Raw genomic sequence first — 22,297 nt, forward strand, 5'->3', positions numbered from 1 at the left:
TCAATTAAGACACCTGGGGCCAATTAAGAACTTTCCAGAAGGCAGGGAGAAGGCTAGGTTGATTGGGACACCTGAAGCCAATCAGGGGCTGGCTGAAACTAGTTAAAAGCCTCCCAGCCAGTCAGGTGGGTGTGCATGTCAGGAGCTGTGGGAGGAAGTTGTGCTGTTAGAAAGGCTGAGTAGTACACACCAGATCAGGCACAAGGAAAGAGGCCCTGAGGTAAGGGTGAAGTGGAGCTTGAGAAAGTGAGCGCTGCTGTGGGAGAAGTAGCCTAGTGAATTGTACATGTCATGTTTCTAAAAGGTCAGCTACCATAGCTGATACTATTAGGGACCCTGGGCTGGAGCTTGGAGTAGAGGGTGGGCCTGGGCTTCCCCCTTCTTTTGCCCCCTGATTAATCACTGAGACTGGGAGATAACAGAGACTGTGCACGGAAGGATATCTTCTCCTCACCTCCCTTGCTGGCTTATGATGAAAATGGCTTAGTAGATTGTGACCCTTGTCTCTAGAGAGAGAAGGGTTATGTGGAGGGTCACAGTGAGCCTTTGAGGCTAGTGAAATCTGCCAGGAAATGCAGGACCCATGGAGGCAATATATTGTAAATTTGTATTCAAAAGGGGAAAACTACATGGACCTTATAGAAATGCAGTATTGATTGTTACATTATCTCAGTGGGTTGCTCCTTCTACATATTGAACTGATGATCAACATTTGCCAACTTATTCAGCACATCAAAAATCAAGGGAGTTTTTGTAACAGGAACAGCAGTTAGCATATAAGGAAGGACCCGGATAAGATTAATGCCAAACTCCTTTATCTAGGAAGTGTTTTGAGCAAAGTTTAAAAATTCAAAATCAAACATGCATATCCAGAAAGATCAGGCTTTCACAGCAAAAATTCATAAACTGCTTTCTTTGGATGTGCAAGTTGAAATGTTTATCTCAACTCTTGAACATTATCTACAGTTAGCCCTTTATTACTTTCCAAGTGGAAACTTGCAACTATACAACAAAGGGTATCTTCTGTTTCTTTTGTTTTCTTTTAATTCTTCATCTTTAAAAAATAAACTAATTATATTGTTTTAGAAAAGCACAGACTTCTGCCACTAAAATCTACACCGAAAATAACTGCTGGTCTTTTGGAGAAGCAACAGTTGATTAATCATTTCTTTTTTAGACTATGTTGCAGCCCAATTCCTGATAGAATGGATTTATTTATAGCAATATTTTATTTGAAAAGTACTTGATAACAGCTGGGATTTCTCTCTAGGGAACTGCATGAGCTTTAAGGGGGCGGGAGAGAGGAAGCAATGCAGTGTCCAGAGTTGAACTTGCGGTGCAATTAAAATTTTGCTTTAAAAAAATCCCTAGCAAGATCAGTGCCCTCCTTCCACCTCTGCAGAGAGCAAACAGCCCAGAATCAGACTCATGCCATTGTGCCCAGAGAAGTCTCCCACTCTCTTCCCCAGCCCCGCTACCCCGGAGCCCAGGTCGGGTTCCCTCGGGTGTGCCAATCACACGTCTGCCCGGTGCCTTGCAGCAGACCCAGAAGTTGCTGGTGCTACTCACTTGGGGTTGCAGCTGCTGCACTAAGCACGGCCCGGGCAGCTCAGCCGCTGGTCTGCGGATCCCTTTGTTACCGCCCGGACACTTGGCAGCTATTCACAAGCCCCTGTCCTCGCCGGTTGCTTGCCAGCGAGGAGAGAAGCCAAGCTCATCCCCAAGCCGGCAGCCCGGCCCGGGCTGGGGGGGCAGGAAGGGGGAGGATGTTATGCAAAACTTGGAGGCCAGGGTGCTGTACAGCGGCCCGGCGCTGAGCCTACCTGCTGCCGGGGGAGGTGCCGCACCGCTGCCCCCTCCCCACGAGCCGGGGTGGCCGGGCTCCCCGGTTCCCCCGCCGCTCCCCTCCCTGCAGCCCCCGCAATCCCGGCTCCCCCACCTTGGGGAGGGGCACAACGGTCCCCACCAGGGGGGGTGGCGGCAGCAGAGCCCCCACGTGTTTCCCTCCCCGCTCCGGGGGCGGGGGCAGAAACCAGGGAGAGTCCAAACGACCCCGGGGAGCCAGCGCCCAGCCACCCTCGGAGCCCCGGCCGTGTTCCTCGCCCCCTCCCCGGGCCGATGCAGGCGCGCAGAGACGGGCCGCGGGGCTCTGCCGCCTTTGTCTGAGCCGCGGCAGACGGCGCGTCTCGGGAACCCGCCCGGCCGCCCCCCGGAGTGGGCTGCCCCCCCCAGCGGGCACCGAGCTCCGCACTCCCAGGAGCGGAACGCCTCCCGCCCCGCCGGGCGGGTTTCCACCGCCCAGCTGCAGCCTGAACCCTGACCTACCTCCTCAGTGCTGTGCGGCGGGGCTCCCTCTCCTCCTCCCCCAGCCACTGCCCCTGGGCTCTCCCCGCCGCACTGCCCAGCCAGTGCCTATGGGCTGGGCGGACAAGGCAAGCAGCGTGGTGCGGCTCCGCTCCTCCGGCATAGCGGAAACAACGGTGCGGAGGGCTGCCAGTGCTCCTGGGCCAGCAACAAGGCGAGGCTTTGTGCGTGTCCGAAAGTCCAGGGTCGTAGGAGAAGACGGTGGAGACCAGAAGCGGATAACAAGAGCTCAGAGTGTGCTGAGGAGCCTTGAATGAAACAGATCCCCCTCAACTTCCCCTTTCAGCTGGAGCATAAACCCCTCCAGCCACGCTCTCATCATGCCCCGCACCCCCGGACTGTTCGGGTTGGCCGGGGGGTTGATTCTCCGCTGCCCTGGCCCCTGCAGTCTTTGTCCTTTGGTGTCACAATGGCAGCCGAAGTGTAATGATTACACGAGGCGCGGGGGGAGCGGGGCGACACTGGAGGACTGATGAAGCTTTTGTTACAAATGTACCTTCCAAGCCTTGCATGAAAGAAGCTGTATCATTTGAAAAGTACGGAAATTAGTACCGGTAATAAATAACTAATGAAACAAATAGCAGACGTGCACTACTTTCTATGACAGGTTTCAGAGTAACAGCCATGTTAGTCTGTCTTCGCAAAAAGAAAAGGAGCACTTGTGGCACCTTAGAGACTAACCAATCATGCTCAAATAAATTGGTTAGTCTCTAAGGTGCCACAAGTACCCCTTTACTTTCTATGAATCGCCCTTCTCAGTTGGGTTGCAAGATACACACTGAATTGCACTGAGAATATTTTTTTAAAATTCATACTTTTGCCCCCTCTTAATATTGTCCTTCAGACTTTTGTACCACTACAGATACAGAAAGGGAACAGAACAGCAGGTTTTCTATTGGGTGCTTGGGGAGCAGGGAGTGTACGCATGCTATGAAATGGATTGTTATTGATAATGAAAGCCTTGGTCTAAACTACAGAGTTAGTTCAATCTAAGACATCTTACATCAACCTAACTCTGTAAGTGTCTACACTAGGGCATGGCTACACTTGCAAGTTAGAACACATTAAAGCAGCCCCAGGCACCCTAACTCACGATGCGTCCACATTGGCAAGACACGTAGAGCACCCTGACTCTGCAGCTGGAGAGCTCCTGGTAATCCACCTCTACAAGAGGCATAATGCTTGGTGCGCCCCGGCTGGAGTGCCGCAGCACCAGTGTGGACGCCCTGGTCTGTTAATGCGCTCTGATCGGCCTCCAGAAGTGTCCCACGATGCCTGTTCTAGCCAATTTGGTCATCACTTTGAACTCTACTGCTCTGCTCTCAGGTGACCAACCGTCAGACCCGCCCTTTAAATTCTCTGGGAATTTTGAAAATCCCCTTCCTGTTTGCTCAGCAAGGCATGGAGTGCTCTCAGCACATCTTTCCAGGTGATCATGCCTCCACGTGTCAGGCGATCCCCAGTATGGAGCAATGGCAAGGTGCTGGACCTCATCAGTGTTTGGGGGAGGAAGCTGTCCAGTCCCAGCTGCGCTCCTGCTGTAGGAATTACAATACCTTTGGGCAGATATCAAAGGACATGATGGAAAGGGGCCATGACCAGGTCGCACTGCAGTGCAGGATTAAAGTGAAGGAACTGCGGAATGCCTACCGCAAAGCCCGCAAGGCAAACCACCGCTCCAGTTTTGCCCCCGCGCACAACCTGCCGTTTCTACAAAGAGCTGTATGCAATACTTGGGGTCGACCCCACCTCCACTCCAAGGACCACCATGGACACTTCAGAGCCCAGTTCAACAAGGCAGGAGAAGGAGGAAAGCAGGAGTGACGGTGCTGAGGAGGAGGAAGACACCCCCGGCATCCCTAGATGCATGCAGCAAGGAGCTGTTCTCAAGCCAGGAGGAAGGTAGCCAGTCGCAGAGGCCAGCACTTGGGGGAAGGACAAACACCAGAGGACGTGCCCGGTAAGCGGCTTTTATTTTGGGAAGGAAGTTGTTCGGTGCAGGCTCTTGGGGCGAGGAGGGTTAGGGCCGCATGCATGCTTAGATGCGGATTAGGGCGGTGATGAGCTCTCTCACATTGCGGTAATTGGCCTCAGTAATCTCTTCAAAGGTCTCATGCAGAAGCTGGGCAACGTACTTGTGCAGGTTCCTTGGGAGTGCTACTGTGCTCCTTGTCCCAGTCAGGCTAACATGTCCGTGCCACTGTGCCGTGTGGGGCGGGGGGACCATTGCTGCACACAGGCAAGCTGCATATGGGCCAGGGCGGAAGCCGCATTGTAGTAGAAGACTCTCCCTTGCTTCCCAGGTCACCCTCAGCAGCGAGATATCTTCCAGGATGAACTCCTGTGGAAAATGTGGGGACAGTGTTCAGTATAGGGGTCCCCTGCAGCTGCTGGCTCTCCCCAAGACACAGAACCTCAGAGGACAGTACGGCAGTGAAACAATCAGTCCCCCTCGACCCTGTGCTTACCATTTTGGGGCTCCTGTGGGTTATGTGCGCTCAATTTGGGACAGGCAAATTCTACTATTGTTTAGACTGTGCTTGTCTTTAAGTACAGGGGAACTCTGCTGGCTCTGTCTGGTGTGAACAATACTGCCTCTGTTAAGTGTTGCATTTTGCCTTTACAGATGCAGCCTTGAGATCTCAGCCGTCCGTGTTATCACCGGCTGAAAGACTCCAAAGAATTAGGAAGAGGCCACGTAGACACAAAGAAGACATGCTGCATGAAGTAATGCAGCAGTCCCGTCATGAAAATCGAAAAGCGCAGGAGTGGAGGGAGAGTGAAAGGAGGTTCCACCAGCAGAATGCGGAGCACTGGCACGAAAGCGCGGAGCGCCAGCATCAAAGCACGGAACAGCTGATAAGTACTGTGGAGCGCCAAAAACTCTTGTCCCAAAACTCTTTCCCTTGTGCCGCCATTTCACCTCCAACCCACTTTCCCCAACATCCGGGTTCTTACCACCACCAGTTGCCTCCAACACCTGTAGCTTTACCACCCAGCCCTGCAAACTGCGACCCTTACCCACAGCACTCAACCCCCATCACCATGCATTTTAGCCAGCCTGAAGTGCAGCACTCATTGCACAGCACTCCAGACAGGAAGGCTGAGTATGAGAACAGGACATACACAAATCTGTGATTGAACCATTTCCCACCCCCTTGTCCTTTCTGTTTCCCAAGCAGTTGTGTTTCTTTTCAATAAATAGATTTTCTTTTAAATAAATGGCTTTTTTGGCTTTGAAAACATGCTTTATTATTGCATTAAGTAAAACATACCTTAGCCCAGGAAAGCAACAGGCACTGCAAGTCAGTGTAGCAAACACAGATTCCTACTAACATTAGAACCACTGTGGAGGGCACCAAACATTACTGGTGGCTTTCAGCCTCAAATTGCTCCCTCAAGACATCCCTAATCCTTGCAGCCCTGCACTGGGCCCCTCTAATAGCCCTGCTCTCTAGCTGTTCAAATTCAGCCTCCAGGTGTTGAACCTCCGAGTTCCATGTCTGAGTGAATCTTTCACCCTTCCCTTCACAAATGTTATGGAGGGTACAGTACGCGGATGTAACCATGGGGATGTTGTCATCAGCCAGGTCCAGCTTCCCATACAGAGAGCACCAGCAGCCCTTTAAACGGCCAAAAGCACACTCCACACTCATTCTGCACTGACTCAGTCTGTTGTTGAACCACTCCTCGCTGCTGTCAAGGCTCCCTGTGTAGGGTTTCATGAGCCACGGCATTAAAGGGAAGCGGGGTCTCCAAGGATCACAATGGGCTCTTCGACTTCCCCTATGGTGATCTTCTGGTCTGGGAAAAAAGTCCCAGCTTGCAGCTTCCTGAACAGGCCAGTGTTCCAAAAGATGCGTGCGTCATGCACCTTTCCGGACCAGCCTGCATTAAAGTCAATGAAACTCCCACGGTGATCCACAAGCACCTGGAGAACCATCGAGAAATACCCCTTCCAATTAACGTACTCAGAGGCTAGGTGGGCTGGTGCCAGAATTGGAATATGTGTCCCATCTTTCCCCCTTCCGCAGTTGGGAAACCCATTTGTGCAAAGCCAGCCACAATGTCATGCACATTACCCAGAGTCACGGTTCTTCTGAGCAGGATGTGATTAATGGCCCTGCAAACTTGCATCAACACGATTCCAGCTGTCGACTTTCCCACTCCAAACTAGTTAGTGACCGATCGGTAGCTGTCTGGAGTTGCCAGTTTCCAGATTGCAATAGCCACCCGCTTCTCCACCAGCAGACCAGCTCTCAATCTCGTGTCCTTGCGGCACAGGGTCGGGGCGAGCTCATCACACAGTCCCATGAAAGTGGCTTTTCTCATCCAAAAGTTCTGCAGCCACTGCTCGTCATCCCAGACTTGCATGATGATGTGATACCCATCACTCAGTGCTTGTTTTCCGAGCCCAAAAGCGGCAGTCCACGGTGATGAGCATGTCCGTGAATGCCACAAGCAATCTCTTGCCGTATGCGTGATGTGAATCGACATCATCCTCGGACTCCTCACTGTCAGTTTGTAGCTTAAGGAATAACTTGACTGCAAAACGTGACGTGCTGGCGAGACCCATCAGCATATTCCTCAGCACTTCGGGATCCATTCCCACAGAACGAAAGGGAAGACAGAGCGCATAGTACAAAAAGTGTTGAAAGATGGCGCCAAATGTGGATGGAAGCACAGGGATTGCTGGGATGTGAAGCGATGCGTCATGGGGGGTTGGGACAGGACACGAATGCCCCGCACCCAATGACCCCTTCCCACAAGCCACAGCGCCAGAATGGGAAGAGGTGCTCTGTGGAATAGCTGCCCATAATGCACCGCTGCCAATGCCACTGCAAGTGCCACAAATGGGGCCACACCAGTGCGCTTGCAGCTGACAGTGTGGACACACTGCAGCACTTTCCCTACTGCGCTCTCCGAGGGCTGGTTTAACTCACAGCGTTCTACAGCTGCAAGTGTAGCCATGCCCTAAAATGCAGCTCCCACCAGTGTAACTCGCCCACTACACCAACTCCATCTCCCCTAAAGGCATAGCACTTAAGTCAATGTGTTGCCAACTCTCATGATTTAGTCATGAGTCCCATGAGAATTATTGTTTTTCTTAAAGCCCCAGCTCCTGGACTCAAGTGGATATATGAGGATTTCAACCTTCATTCTTAAAGAAAAAGTAAGTTTCTAGCCCTCATGGCTGTGGAGAAAACTTCAAAATGAGACCCCAATGCACCCTAAAAACTCAAAAAGCAGATGGCAAATAAAAAAGAACCCCAAATGTATTATTTTTACATCATAATCTCATGATTTTAAAGCCAAACTCATGATTTTTGGAGAGCCTGATTCATGCTTTCTGAACATTTGAGGTTGGTAATACTGTGTTTGCAGTTCTTGCATTGGTCTGACATTGCTTTTCACCCATAGTTTTTGCAGAATCCTCAATCAGCCACATTAAAACGAGACTCCATCATCAACAGTAGATCTATGCTTAACAATAGATGCATTCATGCCAACAACACTCAGGTGCCTCTGACAAAAAGATCACACCCCCCTCTACCTTCTTTCTGATATTGCACTAGAAAGTCATATGACCTGCTTCTATTCCACTATCCAAGACCTTCACTAAGGCCATGTCTACACTAATAAGCTTACAGCAGCTGAGCTATACAGATACAGCTGTGCCACTGTAAGATTGCTCATGTAGCCGTCTATGCTGACAGGAAAGAGCTTTTCTGTTAACACAATAAAACCACCTAAATGATCGGTGGTAGCTATATCAGTGGGAGAGTGTCTCCTGCCAGCATAGCACTGTGCACAAGAGCACTTATGCCTGCAAAATTTATGTTGCTCAGGGGTGTATTTTTTCACACCCCTGAGCAACAAAAGTTTTGCCAACATAGGGGGTAGTGTAGACATGGCCTGCCATTGTCCCTGCCAGCAGACATGGTTAGTAGAACTGGAATTTAAATATGAAGAGCCAGGCCATTCTACTTGCTCTTCCAGCAATAAACTTAATTATTCCCTTGCAAGTATGTACTACAGTAGGGTCTTTCTCGATGATAATGAGGGCATTTAGGGTGTCTATTGTTGTACAAAAGTTTCTCCCTTCTCTCCCATAACAACACTCTTGGATCAATCCATAAAGCCCCCCTCCTGTCCCCCATAGGAAGACTTTTTGGAAAAGACTCTGCACCTTTTCCCTAGTGCAAGTGACCTTGTGTATATGACAAAAATACAACCATGTCAGGGAAACTGGTTACAGCACAGTTGTCCTCTAACTTGATTACAACATGATTCTATTTTGAAGTGTATTGTAGACCTTAACAGTATTTTGTAATCAGGCTGCAGCCAAATAACTTTCCTTGGCTTGTTGGCTTACTGTGGACAGCCCCTTTTTGGGAGCTTTTCTGGCTCCCCTCTCTGCCAGTCGTGCTGGATGTTTTGGCTGATGTTAGAACTGATGGTGCACTTTGTGGCAGAAGCTGTGTGAGAGGGGTGTACAACAGGCAACCAAGAGCAAAATATAGCCCATATATAGCATCATAAAGTGTGGCTCATGCTACTCTTTCTTCAGAAGCGGAGAGAGAGAAAAAAGCTACTCAACTGCAGGTTTTTACTGCTCGGAATCACACTTCATATCTCTTCCTCTATCAAGGTTGATACAAGCACAAGTAAATATGATTATCTGCATAAATATATTTTGTAAACTATATATAAATTATCCTCCAAACAAGCTGCTAATGGAGCAACTGTTGTCACAAAAACATCAACTCTGGAACTCAAGAGATCCTTGGCACATGACCAAAATAATGCCCTCACTCAGGCCTGTGCAATTCTTTGGAAATCTGATTTTGCTGGGGACAGCATTTGACTTGCTCTATAGCATGGGTCACCTCTATTAGAGAAGTGCTAGAAAAGAGGTACAGAACCTATGACATCCCACTGCCAAAAGTGAAGGGGAAGCATTAACAACCAATCAGAACCTAAAAAATGGGATGATTGAAAGGCTGAGTTTGTGCAGTTCTTCTGGCAGAAGTGCTTTTGCTTGTGCCTAACTGTGTTGCAGATCCACTATGAAAGGATCGAGGTCAGAATGAGATCCTTAACTGAGTATTTTTCCAAACTTTTTTGTGCTTAAAACTCTGTGTTTTAGTAGCTCTGAGCCATAGCCTTCCTCCCATGAAAAGAGATGAGATATGACACACAGTTAATAGATGGCTCTGCACAATTTCGATGTTCATTAGCTCTAGTCTCTCCTATGGCATCACTCACCATGCTCCACCAATGATGCCAGCCTCAATAATGCAGTTGCCTGTTTCTTCCACAATTATATCATGCATTTCCACTCGCCCGTACATGGAACGCTCTCCCATCTCCAGTCCACAACTACCTTTTCATCTTTCAAATTCCCCTCCTTCTATGCTGCCCAAAGAAAATGACACAACAGTTACAAGTTTTAAAAAAAGTCTTGAAAAAGCTTTCATGGGTAAAAAACCCACTTCTTCAGATGCATGGAGATGTCCTACTTCTGACAGCAGAAATCTGTGCACGGGGTTTGTAGATGCGTCTATGGGTAGCCAGAATAAAAGCAAGTATGCATATTGATTTTGCAGAGTTAATTTATGTATATTTTGTTGGTTTAGGGGAAAAGTTCTGAACTATGATGTTGCCTCTTAGCAGGGTCACATGGTGTAGGGCAAAGCTACCTAAGCACACAATTCATTATAAATTTATATTTCCTGTTCGTGGTTTTAGTAAGCAATTAAAAACAAGATATTTTGCAGGTTGCAGTAGCAGTAACTGATAGATAGTAACCTGATGTCACTCTGGTGCTGAATTATTCACATTATACACTCAGCAACCTAAGAGGATTACATTATCTCTGATTGCAGTTACAGATAACACCGCCTGAAGGGGAGACAGGAGAAACCGATCTATTTACAAAATCTGTGTCAGTGAGTTGCAGTATACTGGAGAAGAGTAAAGGTTTCCCTGAAAGCACTGACTTCCAGGAGCCAGACTATGCAAAGAATCATGAAGAAGTAGAAAGAGTCAAATGTCCAGAGTTAAATGAAAAGAATGTAACAGCCCCTAGACTTTTGATCCTTAATGAAACTAGATCTTTACTTTGGTAAGGACTGCAGGATTAGCGCCAAATAAAACAAACCCAGAGGTCAGACTAGAGGGGATTAGATGCTCCATAATCTGGTTTCTCACTTCTGGGATGTGTTTACACTAGGAAACATCTTTCAGCAATGGAGAGTTGCAACAGTGCTACCACTGGTGTGTAGTATACTGGCTGGAGGCATTTTTTAAATCCATGTCCTTTAACCCCACTCAGAGCCCAATCTACACTTTGTGCATATGCTGTCAGTACCATCAGCAAAGCTCCATTGTTGCTGAGGAAATAACATATGTGTCATTTTCTAACATGGACATAGCCCAGGAGTCCTGAGTTCAAGTCCTGCCATTGCTCTGAAATGAAAGTAGGTAAGATGGTCTCACCTTAGGTTTTGAGAACTTCTTTCCACATCACAAGGACGTTGCCCAATTGTATATTTTTACTCAGAGCAAAGTACTGGCACAGAAGAGGGATGTTGCAAGTCAGGCAACGTGTGTATGGGGAATCTCGCACAACTTTTTTCTATACTATGTTTTTGTCTACCCAAAAATATCAATTCCCCACCCTTAGGCACCTCATTCACCTTTTAACAGAGAGAGAGAGTGAAAGTGTGTGTTGGATTTTGATTGAATAAGGGGTTTGTCTGGTATGGTTTCTGCCAGCAGGATCGTAGCTGCATTATATATATGGCGTAAAGCTAACCTTCCCAGTCACATGCAAGTACCAAAACATATAAAATATGGGGAAGAGAGAGGTGTTTATTGTTAAATATACTTTTAACTCAGTGACAATCAATGCCCATGATATTGTTTAGACTAGACAGGAACCAATATCTTTTAAGGGTTAACAGAACCTTGGCCTTTTGGGTGCTTTTCTATCCCTTCTTGTTAGCTAATTAGGATGGAACATGTTCAATTAGCCTTTTATAATTAAGCAAACAAGTTGTGACAGGCCATGCATTTCTGGGAGGTTAGAAAATACATTACAGTAGAAAATGAGCAGTTAAAGTTACTTCAGTCAATTGAGATTAAGATCCCAGCTAATATTAGTACAAAATCTACTTTGTTCTCAGAACCAGTTAAAACATGTCAGTGTTACAATGTGACAGGACCAACCCATGTTTTAATCATGTTCCCAAATAAGGCTCTAGTCCTGCAAAGTAAAAAGGATGTATCACAATTCTGGAACATAGTTTGGTCTCATCTATAGTGCAAGACCTAACCATATGAGGGGAATACTCTGAGGAAGTGGTTCTCAAACTAGGGCCACCGCTTGTTCAGGGAAAGCTCCTCGCGGGCCAGGCCCATTTGTTTACCTGCCACGTCCGCAGGTTCTGCCAATCACAGCTCCCACTGTGGGAGGCCAATGGGGGCTGGCGCAGGCTGAGGGATGTGCTGGCCGCCCTTCTCGCAGCCGCCATTGGCCTGGAGCGGCGAACCGCGGCCAGTGGGAGCCGCGATCGGCCAAACCTGCAGACAAGGCAGGTAAACAAACTGTCCCATCCCGCCAGGGGCTTTCCCTGAACAAGCGGCGGCCCTAGTTTGAGAACCACTTCTCTAAGGTAAGATCTCCTTCCACAGTAGATGTTACAGTGCAGGTGGGATCTTAGACTAATTTGCCAGAAATACACTGCCTGAAGGGTTGCAATGCTACAACCGTAGGATTACCTCCACCCCAAGGAAGCTTTATTTGCTCAGTGGCAGCCAGGATATTTAGTCACAGCCAGGATAAGTCACAAAAATTTCACTGGGATAGAGAGTACAGGACCTTTAAAGCCAGCAAGTCTGCAAAACTGGTAGGTGTCTCTTCACTGTGCAGATGACAAGAGCAGTCTCTCCTCAAGACAGGTCATTAAGACAGGAAGAGGGGATGCACAACTATCCCACATGGGGTTTGTTTAAATGGAGGTAGCAGGCAACCATAACATGACCGAAACTTTAAACGCTTGGGATGGAGGTTATAAATCCACAGATTCCCAACTGAGCCAGAACAGCTGGCAGGTATAATGTATAAGAGGCAAAGCAGCCACACTTGTCAAAGGGTTATATACTGTAGTTAGGAGAAATGAACAGTACCAGGTTAGGAATGAATACAATAATTATGCTCCTACACCACAATGACTCTTTGCATATACCATCATGCTCTAGTGCCATCTAACTCATGCTGACTCACATCAACCCCTTCATTCCTCCCTCCCCATCACAAACGGGGGCACGTTAATACAAAACAGTCCCGAAGCATCTCCAGTTCTCTAGAAGTTTTGCCATTTCTTTCATCAAAGTCCTGTTTCTGAGCTAGAAACCTTAGACAGCTTTTATGGTTGAACTTTATTTTTGCCCCCACAACTAGACTGAGGTGACAGCATTCTTTCTTTTTATATTTGTTTTAGATTAGAATTAGAATTAGAAATTAGAAAGTCAACACAACCTCTAACCAAAAATGGTTTCAAAAGCTATAACTTTAAGAATCCATAAGGCAAAGTCAACCAAGCCAAGGCAATCAAAACATTCTGAATAGCAAATACAATAATAAACCAACTTTATTTCACATGAGAAAGTATGGTCAGAGCACTGCACACATCCAGATTTTGAGCCTAAGCAAAAAAAAAACAGTTAAGTTTCGTGTACACAAGGAAATAGAATGGTTGAGTAAAAATGGTTTTATCCTATTTCAGAAAGGCGGAACCAAGTTGCAGGTATGTTTGCTGAAGCTGTATTGGAAGTGATTTAGCCTGGTGTACAGTTGCACTTAAAGTATTTGAAATATTCCCAAAATAATTGCAAGGTTTAAGCAGATGGGGTACCTGAGCAGCACCAGTGGTACTCATGGTACACATATAACCATCCTGTGCTCACCCTTTGAAGCAAATGAATACATGAAGAGCAAAGAATACTACTCCATTATGCATGCCTTTGGGACACCACAACACATTCATGGATGTCTACATCAGATGAACAGGCAGGGTGTGTAATGCCAAGGTGTTCTGAAGGTCCAGCCTGTCTCAACATGGGCAAGTTGGTACTTTGTCCCCCTCAATACAGTTATCAATGGGCTGACCTTTTCCACCGATTTTAGTTGACTCAGCATACCCTCTGCTGCCCTGGTTGACAAAGCATTATTCTGATTTACACTAACAGGACAAGAGGAAGTTCACTGCACACTGAGCAAGTGATGGATTATGCCATTCATTGGCCAATGGAAAGAAAGATGGCACTGCTTACACACTCATTTAACACCATACATGTGATTGGGGCAGGTTGTGTGCTTCACAATATATATGAGGAGAAGGGGGAGTACTTGGGGAGGGAAGAGCTTGACAGCAATGATTCTTTGGGGTCTGCATACAGACAACCACCAAACATATCTCTTGCTGGTTCAGAATCTGTTACAGCAATGGCCATGAAGGATGCCTTGTGTGGTCACATTCTCAAGCTGCATGGGAATACACTGGTTAATGGATGTGTCTGGCACATGAGGGCTGGTGCCTAGAGATAAAATATGTTTATGCATGCATTAAAGAAACAAACATTCCTTTCACTTTAAACTTTATTGAGGCTAATCATGGAGAGACCAGCTGGTCTAATATAGTTCAAAGATCATAGGCAGTATGTTTTCTGTATTTATCTTGTTAACTGTAGTTTATCAACCTGCATACTTAACAGGCCAGATCATTAGCTGGTGTAAAGCAGCACAGCTCAACTGCAAACAGTCAATTGTCACCACATGAAGAGCTCATCTTATGTTTTTAAGTATATGCCAAAATGCCCAGATGTTGCAAGAGTTAACAGGGCTGTTGGAACTTTACATTTTATTTTCTTACTTTAAAACACCTGTTTGAGTTAAGCTTTTGTTTTAAAAAAAATTATCAGTTGAATAATATTGTGCAATACCATACCAGAAAAAATTGCAGAAATATCCAAAGACAGTAGGACCCATGGTTCTTCTGTCTGATGGAAAGACAGTGGTTTTGGGGAGGATTTTATTATTTGTTTCAGTAAGACATTAGCAATCTCCCAAATGCTCTTTTAGTATTCAATAGCTAGCAGTTCAAACTTTACATTTCCAACACACTTGACAAATTCTAATATTGAAATCATATGTAAGATAGTCAAGTAGCTGAAACTTCATTTGTAAATTGCAAACTGTGAAAGTTTAGAGACAGATTCTGCAACCCTTACTCCTATTGAGTAACTTATCCATGCAAGTGTTCCCATTGAGGTACTGCTAAGCATTACATAGTATCAGTAAATGAAGCAAAATATTGCCCTTAACATTTAGGATTCCCAAGGAAACAGTTTAAGAAATTAAGACTCATGTTTTACTAGAGCCTAATTAGAACTCAAACCTCAAGTACTTTACTTTTGTTCTAATTCTAGAATCTACCATTTGAGAGAGTCCTAAGTTTGGCCAAGTAAATTCTTCTGTCTCTGTCAGAGATGTTATCATTGGCACACAGAGGAATTAAATAGGAAGTGGACACTGATGTGGATCACCCTCAGTCTTTCCTATTGAAGTTGTTCCACTTTAATTAAATAATTGAATAATAAAATATGAATTGGGCCAGAGAGAGTGAAAATAACTGTATAGCCTAGTCGTTAGGGGACTTACCTGAGAGGTGGCTGGTCCCTGTTCACATTCCTTCCCCTCAGAAGGAAGGGGGGCTTGAACCAGAGGTCTCTCATATCCAGAGTGAGTACCCTATCTACTAGGCTAACGGTTATAAGGGAGGTCCTCCCCCTCCCACCAACCCATTTTGTTTTGGGTCCCACATGCTAGTTAGGTGGTTGACTGCCTACCTTCCCCCAGTTCTTGGATTGCTAAACTGACATAGGCACCTCCCTGCACCCAGGCGCCCATCTCAGTGAGAGGGGCAGGACTTAGTACACCCTCTGGTCAAAAATCTCCTATTGGCTGGCTTTGTGGACCACATTTTAAGATTCCTGTCTCTTCCAATTCACTCTGTAGGAGCCTATGCAGCTAACTTAGGCTTTGTGGATTCTAGCAGTCTAAAAGTTTGGCACCTCAACACAACACCTAAGTCCCTTCATGGATCTGGGCCTCCGTTCCTGTTTAGCTTCCACTTGAAGCTAGGGAATGAGCAGACTTGTCTGGCCCAGTTCCAAATCTATGTGAACATTGCAAATTCAGGAGTAAACTTAAGTATTATTGGGCTTGTCTTCGATCATGCTTTCCCCTTGTGGCAGCGGGAGGAGCAGCCAAGCATTGGAGTTCTCTAACCACTCACAATAGCCAGAGCAGCACTGCATTACTGAGTTTCTCTCCTGCTGCAGGATTATGCCTCTTACTGTATTTTCATCTTAGAAGATACCCATGTGCAGCTCCTATAAAAGATATGCATCTTTTAAAAAATCAGCTCTTGAGACTGATATTATACAGGAAACTGAGAAGGAACCTTTCCTTCCTCATGCTTCTGTGATAGATTCATCCATTATGCAACAGCTACATGTTGTGACTTATGATTGCTGTGCTTCTAGGAATGAAGTGTTTGTACGAAGTTGGAAAGAGGAGGTAGGGTATTAGATAACAGAGTCTTTCAACCATCCTGTGTCTCAACTAATCTGGTTCCATTAATGCCTTGGAAATTCAAGCTGCATTCACCTGACAGATGATTCAGTATTTCCCTTTGAGCCATCTGCATTTTAATTAATTGAACTAAAATCATAGAAATAAAATATTTTTTAAATACACACGTTGTGTTTGTAGTGGGGCGAGCACCCTGCTCCGGGGAGAAAGGGGTTAAAACGAGCTTTAGGAAAGGTCTGCCCCGAGGAGCCAATCAGGCAAAGGCAGGTAGCAGCCAATCCAGGCCGGTAGGGCTGGTATAAAAAGGGCTGTGAGCTAGGTAGGAGACAGAGTCTCACTCCAGCCTTGGGGTGGGAAGGATGGGGTTGCTTGGGAGCACAGGGTACCTTCAATAGAGCAGTGCTGGGGAAGAGGCAGGCTGAGCTGGGGAGCCCAGGCCTGGCAACCTTCCAGACTGAGGCCTGACAGGAGGTACTGGGGCTGCAGGGAAAGGCAGCAGGTCCAACCCCCTAGCCAATGACGAGTGGCCACTTCAGACTGCAGTTTGCCCCTGAGGGATGGGGCTAGATGCAGACTGGTAGTGCGTCATTGAGGCGAGATGGGCTCAAGGGAGTGGGGTTTCCTGGTTGAGGGGCAACACCCCAAGGTAAGGGGCACCATAGTCCAGGAGGTACGTGGGGCCTACACAAGGTGGAAATAAAGGGACTGCAGAGGGGCAGGTAAGGGCAGGAAGAAACCAGCCAGAGGAGGGTGCTCCTGAGCTGGATAAGCTAATTCCTGGACTGACCAGCAGGAGGAGTCACGCTGGTGAGTCAGCAGCCTTGCTACAGTGCTGCTTACATTCTCATGCCAACGTATGGTTGTCATATCTAATGCACATTCTCATGTAAAAGTAAGGTCTGATACTCCGATACTGAGTACGTGCAGCTCCTACTGACTTTGAACAGACCACAATAGCTCTAAAAAGCAGGCCGTAAACCCACTGATTTTTTTAGCAGAGGAAGGGGCAAACAACTTGTGTTGTTGTATGGTTACTTTCTAGTCCCACAAATGATAAATTGAATGCACTCAAGGTAGAAAACAGAACTATTTTTCTTACTTTTCTGCCTTAGCAGCTGGCTCTAATGGAAGAATGTGTCAAGTGCTATTGACTAGTGTATGAAAGCAAAGTATGCTCTGTAGAGTGAGCACCAGGAGCACTTACTATAAAACACTGCACGACTACAAATACAATAATTACTTTTGAAACACATAGTACATTGGAAAAGCTTACAGCTGAGTAGAAAATTGCTGTGTCTTGCTCATATGTTCTAGAGTTTTAATTAAAAAAACCAACAATGCTGTCCCTTTTTGGTAAAGTCCAGCATGGACCCAGGAGCATTCTGGTACAATTCTCACTCAGGAAATTCAATTATATTTTTGGGTGGACACTCCCTGGTCTCTCTCAATGATTTCCCCCTATTATCTGAGGGGTTCTCCCATCCCCCATAAAGTATTCTGGCTTTCAATGGCAGGGATTTAGCTGTAGGGCATGCCCAGAAGGCTGTGTGTGGGCTGGAAAGCTCATTTGCTTCACTTTTGCAGGATTTTAGTATTAAACGGATGCTTCTGTATGCCTCTCACTTGCTCCTTGCAGAATTTCATATGGAAGAGCCTGTGGACTGCTTAGAGACTCCACTTCTCAACAGGCCATGACTGGGGGGTGATGAGCTATAATTACACATTAGTTGGCTTATGTCCTAACAGTTTAACCTCAGGGCAATGAACAAATGTCCCCTTAGTGAGATTCCTGCTAGCTCAGAGGTAGCTGGTGAAGTTCCTACCTTTTCTGATGTGACGCAAGCTGTTACAGGCTTCTTGGACTGGGACAATCAAGGACAGCTTTTTGTAAAGAGCCACTAAACGTGTATCCATTTGCTTTTCCAAAACCAACGCTTGTGGATGTAAATGGGCATTTGCACATGGAAACGGAATATCAGATGGATGGCACAAGGCAGCTGGTCCTTTCCAAGAGATGGGTCTCAACCCCACTTGTGACATAGCCAATTCTCCTCCCCAGGAGGGGAAAATGAAGGTCGAGTGACACAATCAGGCCCCTGGGGGTAGATGAAGAAGAGACACCAGGTTTCTGAATCTGTTGGGGCTCACATTTCTTTTCTTCCCCAATTACTAGGCCTTTCTCCGCTCTGTGCAAGATACTCAATCCCAAGAAGCTTCTCCTTGTCTGTTACCTCAGCCAGCCTCTAACTGACTGAGCTACTCTGCCTCTCCCTCTTTGACTGTTTTTTCCTACTGCACTTTTGGCAGTTTCCTGCCTCAAGCCAACTATGTACTTTCCTGCTTCAGTTATCACAGAACCTTCAAGCTACAACATTCCTTCCTCTGCTTCTTTTAAAGGGATAGTACCCCCAAAATCCCACTTTCCTCACTACTGCCCCTCTTTGAAGCTCTTCGACTAACAAGGAACGTTAGCCCTATTGTCCCCTTCGACATGGCCACAAGTGTCTGGCTCAGAAAACATTCATCTGAGCTTATCCTCTTGTTTCAGACTCTGTACACTGGGGTCCTGGCTGCTCTGGATGAAATACTGATGAGGTTTACGGAGGCCCAGCCCACTCCAAAAGGGCTGCAGAGCATTTTCCAGGTATGATGGGAAGAGGACATAGATGTTTTCCTTGGGTTGCTAAGGGAAGGTTTGAGCCTTCAGGCCAAATCCTGTTCTCGGGTGTTAAGTGCAATGAGGTAGAAATTCAGAGCAAGAAAATTGACCTCAGAGGATCGTACTGTGGATTAGATACAATGGCAGAAGTGACTCTGGCTATAGAGGCAAAAGGATTTTGCCACCAGTGAGCATTGCGGTTCTTGGTCTGTGCCCCATACTTCTTTGATATCCACTAACCTTTAAACAGGAGATAAACCTGCTCATGACCTGTCAATTATTGATCCCTAAAGTAAATAAGAGATGATTACCAGATTTCTTATTTCTCATGGTATTACCATAGTGCCTAGCAGCCCTGGTAATTGACGAAGACCCCATAATTGTAGGTGCTACACAAAAACAGGACAGTACAGACAGAGGCACTGGGTCTCCATCACTCCTGATAGAGAGAATCTGCATAAAGCAACCCAGCAAGATCCTACCAACAGCTCTGCAGCGCGTGCTCCAGTACCAGCACCTGCCCCTGCATCTGCAGTATCTTCTGCTGCTGCACCAAGGCAGCCTGGTCTGATGGCACAGATGGCTACAACAGCTGCAGGAGTAGCAGTAGGCTCAGCTGTAGGACACACACTAGGTCATGCCATGACAGGAGGATTTGGTGGAGGAAGTGGCTCTGAAGCTGCAAGGCCTGACATTACTTACCAGGAGCCTCAAGCAGCCCAGGCTGCATATTAGCAGCAGTCCCAGTATCCGCCCTGCCAGTACGAAATGAAGCAGTTTTTGGACCACAAGTGTTGGCAGCAAACAAGGGCCAATCTGTTTTTTAAAGAGAGGGTGATTCTGTTCAGTGTTGCATCCCGGCTCTGCTCCAGGAAGTGGAGCCCAGGTTTTGCACATTCCCCTCCCACCTGGTCCCAGGGTTGGGGCAGTAGGCAGCTGTGCAGTACCCATTCACTGCTGTGTACCAGGACCCAAGGCCCAGCTAGCTTGATATGTGTACACTAGTGCAAACGCAGGATCTTTAAGTTCACACCTGCAGCATCCACACAGAGGAGTTACAGCACAGCACTTTGTGCACAAAGCTGTTCACACCCTCATAATCCAAACTGCAGGGCAGTGTAGACACAACAGGTATTTCCAAGGGTATAACACCAAGCAGTAGGCTAACAAATTAGAATTTTCTTTTTGATATAGTCACAGAAATAAGGAGAACACTTATGTATGTCTCTAAAATGATGGGGAGCATTAGTACAGTATTAAGAGCCCTCAGTTGCTTATTATGCCACGTCAATGGGGAATTGTAGAAATGTAGGGTTGAAAGGGATTTCAAGAGGTTATCAGATCCATCCACCTGCACTGAGACAGGACCAAGTAAACCTAGACTATCCCTGTTGTTAAAAACTTCCAATGATGGGGATTCTACAACCGCCTTTGGTCACCTGTTCCAGTGCTTAACTATCCTTAGAGTTAGGAAATTTTTCCTATTATCTAACCTAAATATCTCCATTACACTGTGAAGAGCCGTACATTCTCCATTGTGTGTTAAAGGTCAATTAATGTACATGAAGCCTGAAATTCTCAGAATTAGAGGCCCATGTTGCTAATTCCCTTCTGACCAGGCAGAGCCACACGGAGGAACAGGGAAATGCAGGGTGTTGGGTCAATATTTTCAAACTTGGGTACTGAAAGTCAAACACCCAAATCTACATCTAAGAAACTAAGTAAACAGCCTGATTTTTCATGGTGCTGAGCCTCTACCTCTGTCACTGACTTCAGTGGGAACTGGGAGCCTTTGGCAACCGGGAAGTTTAATTCAGATGCCTAAATATGGATTTAAGAGCCTAACTTTAGACACCTAGGTTTGTAAGTGCTGACTGTAGAGTTTAAAGGCACAGTCAATATGGCCTTGGTATAATTGTTGGTGTTTTGTTTCCCAGGTTCAGGATTACACAATGAGTGCCATCAACCACTCTTTGCCACTGCTGCCTCCTTATTAACATCAAGGCTGATGATATGTAGGCCTGGACTTTGGATGGTTCCATCTTTCCTGTCTCTTGTATTATCCATTCACTCTCTCCACCAGAGAGATCCTTTGTGAGGAAACAAGGTATATTGCACACTGTTAATTGCACAGCCGTAGAGGTTGGCCTTGTCTACATGGAGCGTTGCACCAGCTTAACTAAAGTGTGCATTTAAACCAGCTTAGTTAAACCAGTTTGTGTACTCTTAATTTTGTTTGAGTGGCTTTTTTCACTTTACTTTGTCTGTTAGCTCAGGTTTAAGCTGAACTGAATTGTTTTCCCAGGTCTTTCATGCTGTATGGTGTGAACTGGAGAAGCACTGAGCTTTCTCGAAATAGTTTCCACAGTAGAAAATGGTGATTATTAAACTTATCCTCCTTTTGTGAAATGCTTTCACATGTAGGGATCTAAATACTATCTAGGTGTTAAGTGTTATGGTCTTTAATGGCCCTTTGGTGCACATTTCAGAGCCCTTATGAGGCAGGATGGCAAAGCCATATTGTTGTACTTCAACCATCTTCCTTCCTGAGTAGTCATTAGATCTCCATTAAATCTCCCCAGTCCTTAAAAATAAGAATATTCAAACTTGGTTGACTAAAGACGGATCCTTCTTTCCTGGCTCCTCCTTATGTTGCTTCTTGGACTATGTAACTGAGAAGCAGTGGATGACTGAGGATATAGAGCAGCTGCTCAGCTGTATGTCATTGGGCCAAATTCTGTCCTTGGTTACACTCCTACAATTCCTCTGAAACCACCACATTACAGAGTAGAGTTAGCTTGTGTACTAATACTTTGTTCTCCTAGTGAATGGTTCTAGCTACTTAGGGAGGCACTGGGGGTCCTGGGGGTGTTGATATTTAATATCTGTATAGAGGGAATATTGTTCTTTTCTGTGACTTCACATCTCTGGTGGCTGGGCAGACACTCGGTGGTGGCTGCCAGTGGTCCCATCGTGGGACTGCTGGGGAGGGCAGTCACCTCTTGTTTCTTCGGGCACCATCCACATTCATCTCAGCAGTGCTCCCTGTGATGTGCACATCGAGGTGCCTTAAAATCCAGCTCTAGGACAATCTGGAGAAAAGGAGGTGTGGGAAGAATCCCACTGAAGAGACTATCCAAATTGCCAAGGAAAAAGATGGAGACTGGATCTCCAATGCCCCAAGCTGCAACGTTAGCAAGGGCAACTAATGATTTATAGACAAACTCTCTCCGGGAAATGTTAACAAGTGAATACTCACCTCTGGGAGACTGAGTCATGGACAATGTGCCTGTGATTTTAATTCATGGAGATAACTGAGACACTGGTCTGTATTTAAGAACTATTGCCCCTAGTGGTGCGTGAGCTGACCAATGTGTGTACCTGACCAGAGGAAAATGGCTGTAATCTTGATATGGGGAAAGACCATGTTAGTCAAAGATCCATTGGGGTCTTGCCCCTTAAGCCACAGATTTTAGCAAACTCCTAGTCAAGTTAATAAATATCCTTCAGAATTGACATTTTTTTTTAAATTAGTTTACATGAATACTAGAAAAATAGAGATTAGGCAGCAACATTTTACAGAAAGCAAATGTGGTCGTCCCCACTCCGCC

At 46.3% G+C, this 22,297-nt stretch overlaps 1 protein-coding gene and 1 long non-coding RNA gene across 11 annotated transcripts in view; one reads left to right on the forward strand and one right to left on the reverse strand.

Annotated features, from left to right (window-relative positions):
- The window catches only part of ST6GAL1 (ST6 beta-galactoside alpha-2,6-sialyltransferase 1), a 104,038-nt gene extending 101,288 nt beyond the window's left edge, over window positions 1-2,750 (reverse strand). For 5 of the 10 annotated variants that reach the window (XM_048862738.2, XM_048862732.2, XM_048862731.2 and 2 more), the window contains exon 1: window positions 1,570-1,795. The gene's annotated coding sequence lies outside the window, so the exon portion shown is untranslated. Of the gene's footprint in view, window positions 1-1,569; window positions 1,797-1,823; window positions 2,034-2,325 lie in introns of those variants that run through there. The other 5 variants (XM_048862743.2, XM_048862734.2, XM_048862733.2 and 2 more) reach the window with 3 other exon arrangements.
- Window positions 22-20,891, forward strand: LOC125642060 (uncharacterized). Its single transcript, XR_007358259.2, has 3 exons — window positions 22-246; window positions 18,576-18,671; window positions 20,624-20,891. It is a non-coding gene; the product is annotated as an uncharacterized LOC125642060 (long non-coding RNA).
- Window positions 20,892-22,297: the final 1,406 nt, after the last annotated feature.

The sequence above is a fragment of the Caretta caretta genome, chromosome 9, assembly GCF_965140235.1.
Source record: "Caretta caretta isolate rCarCar2 chromosome 9, rCarCar1.hap1, whole genome shotgun sequence".
Taxonomy (NCBI): Eukaryota; Metazoa; Chordata; order Testudines; family Cheloniidae; genus Caretta; species Caretta caretta.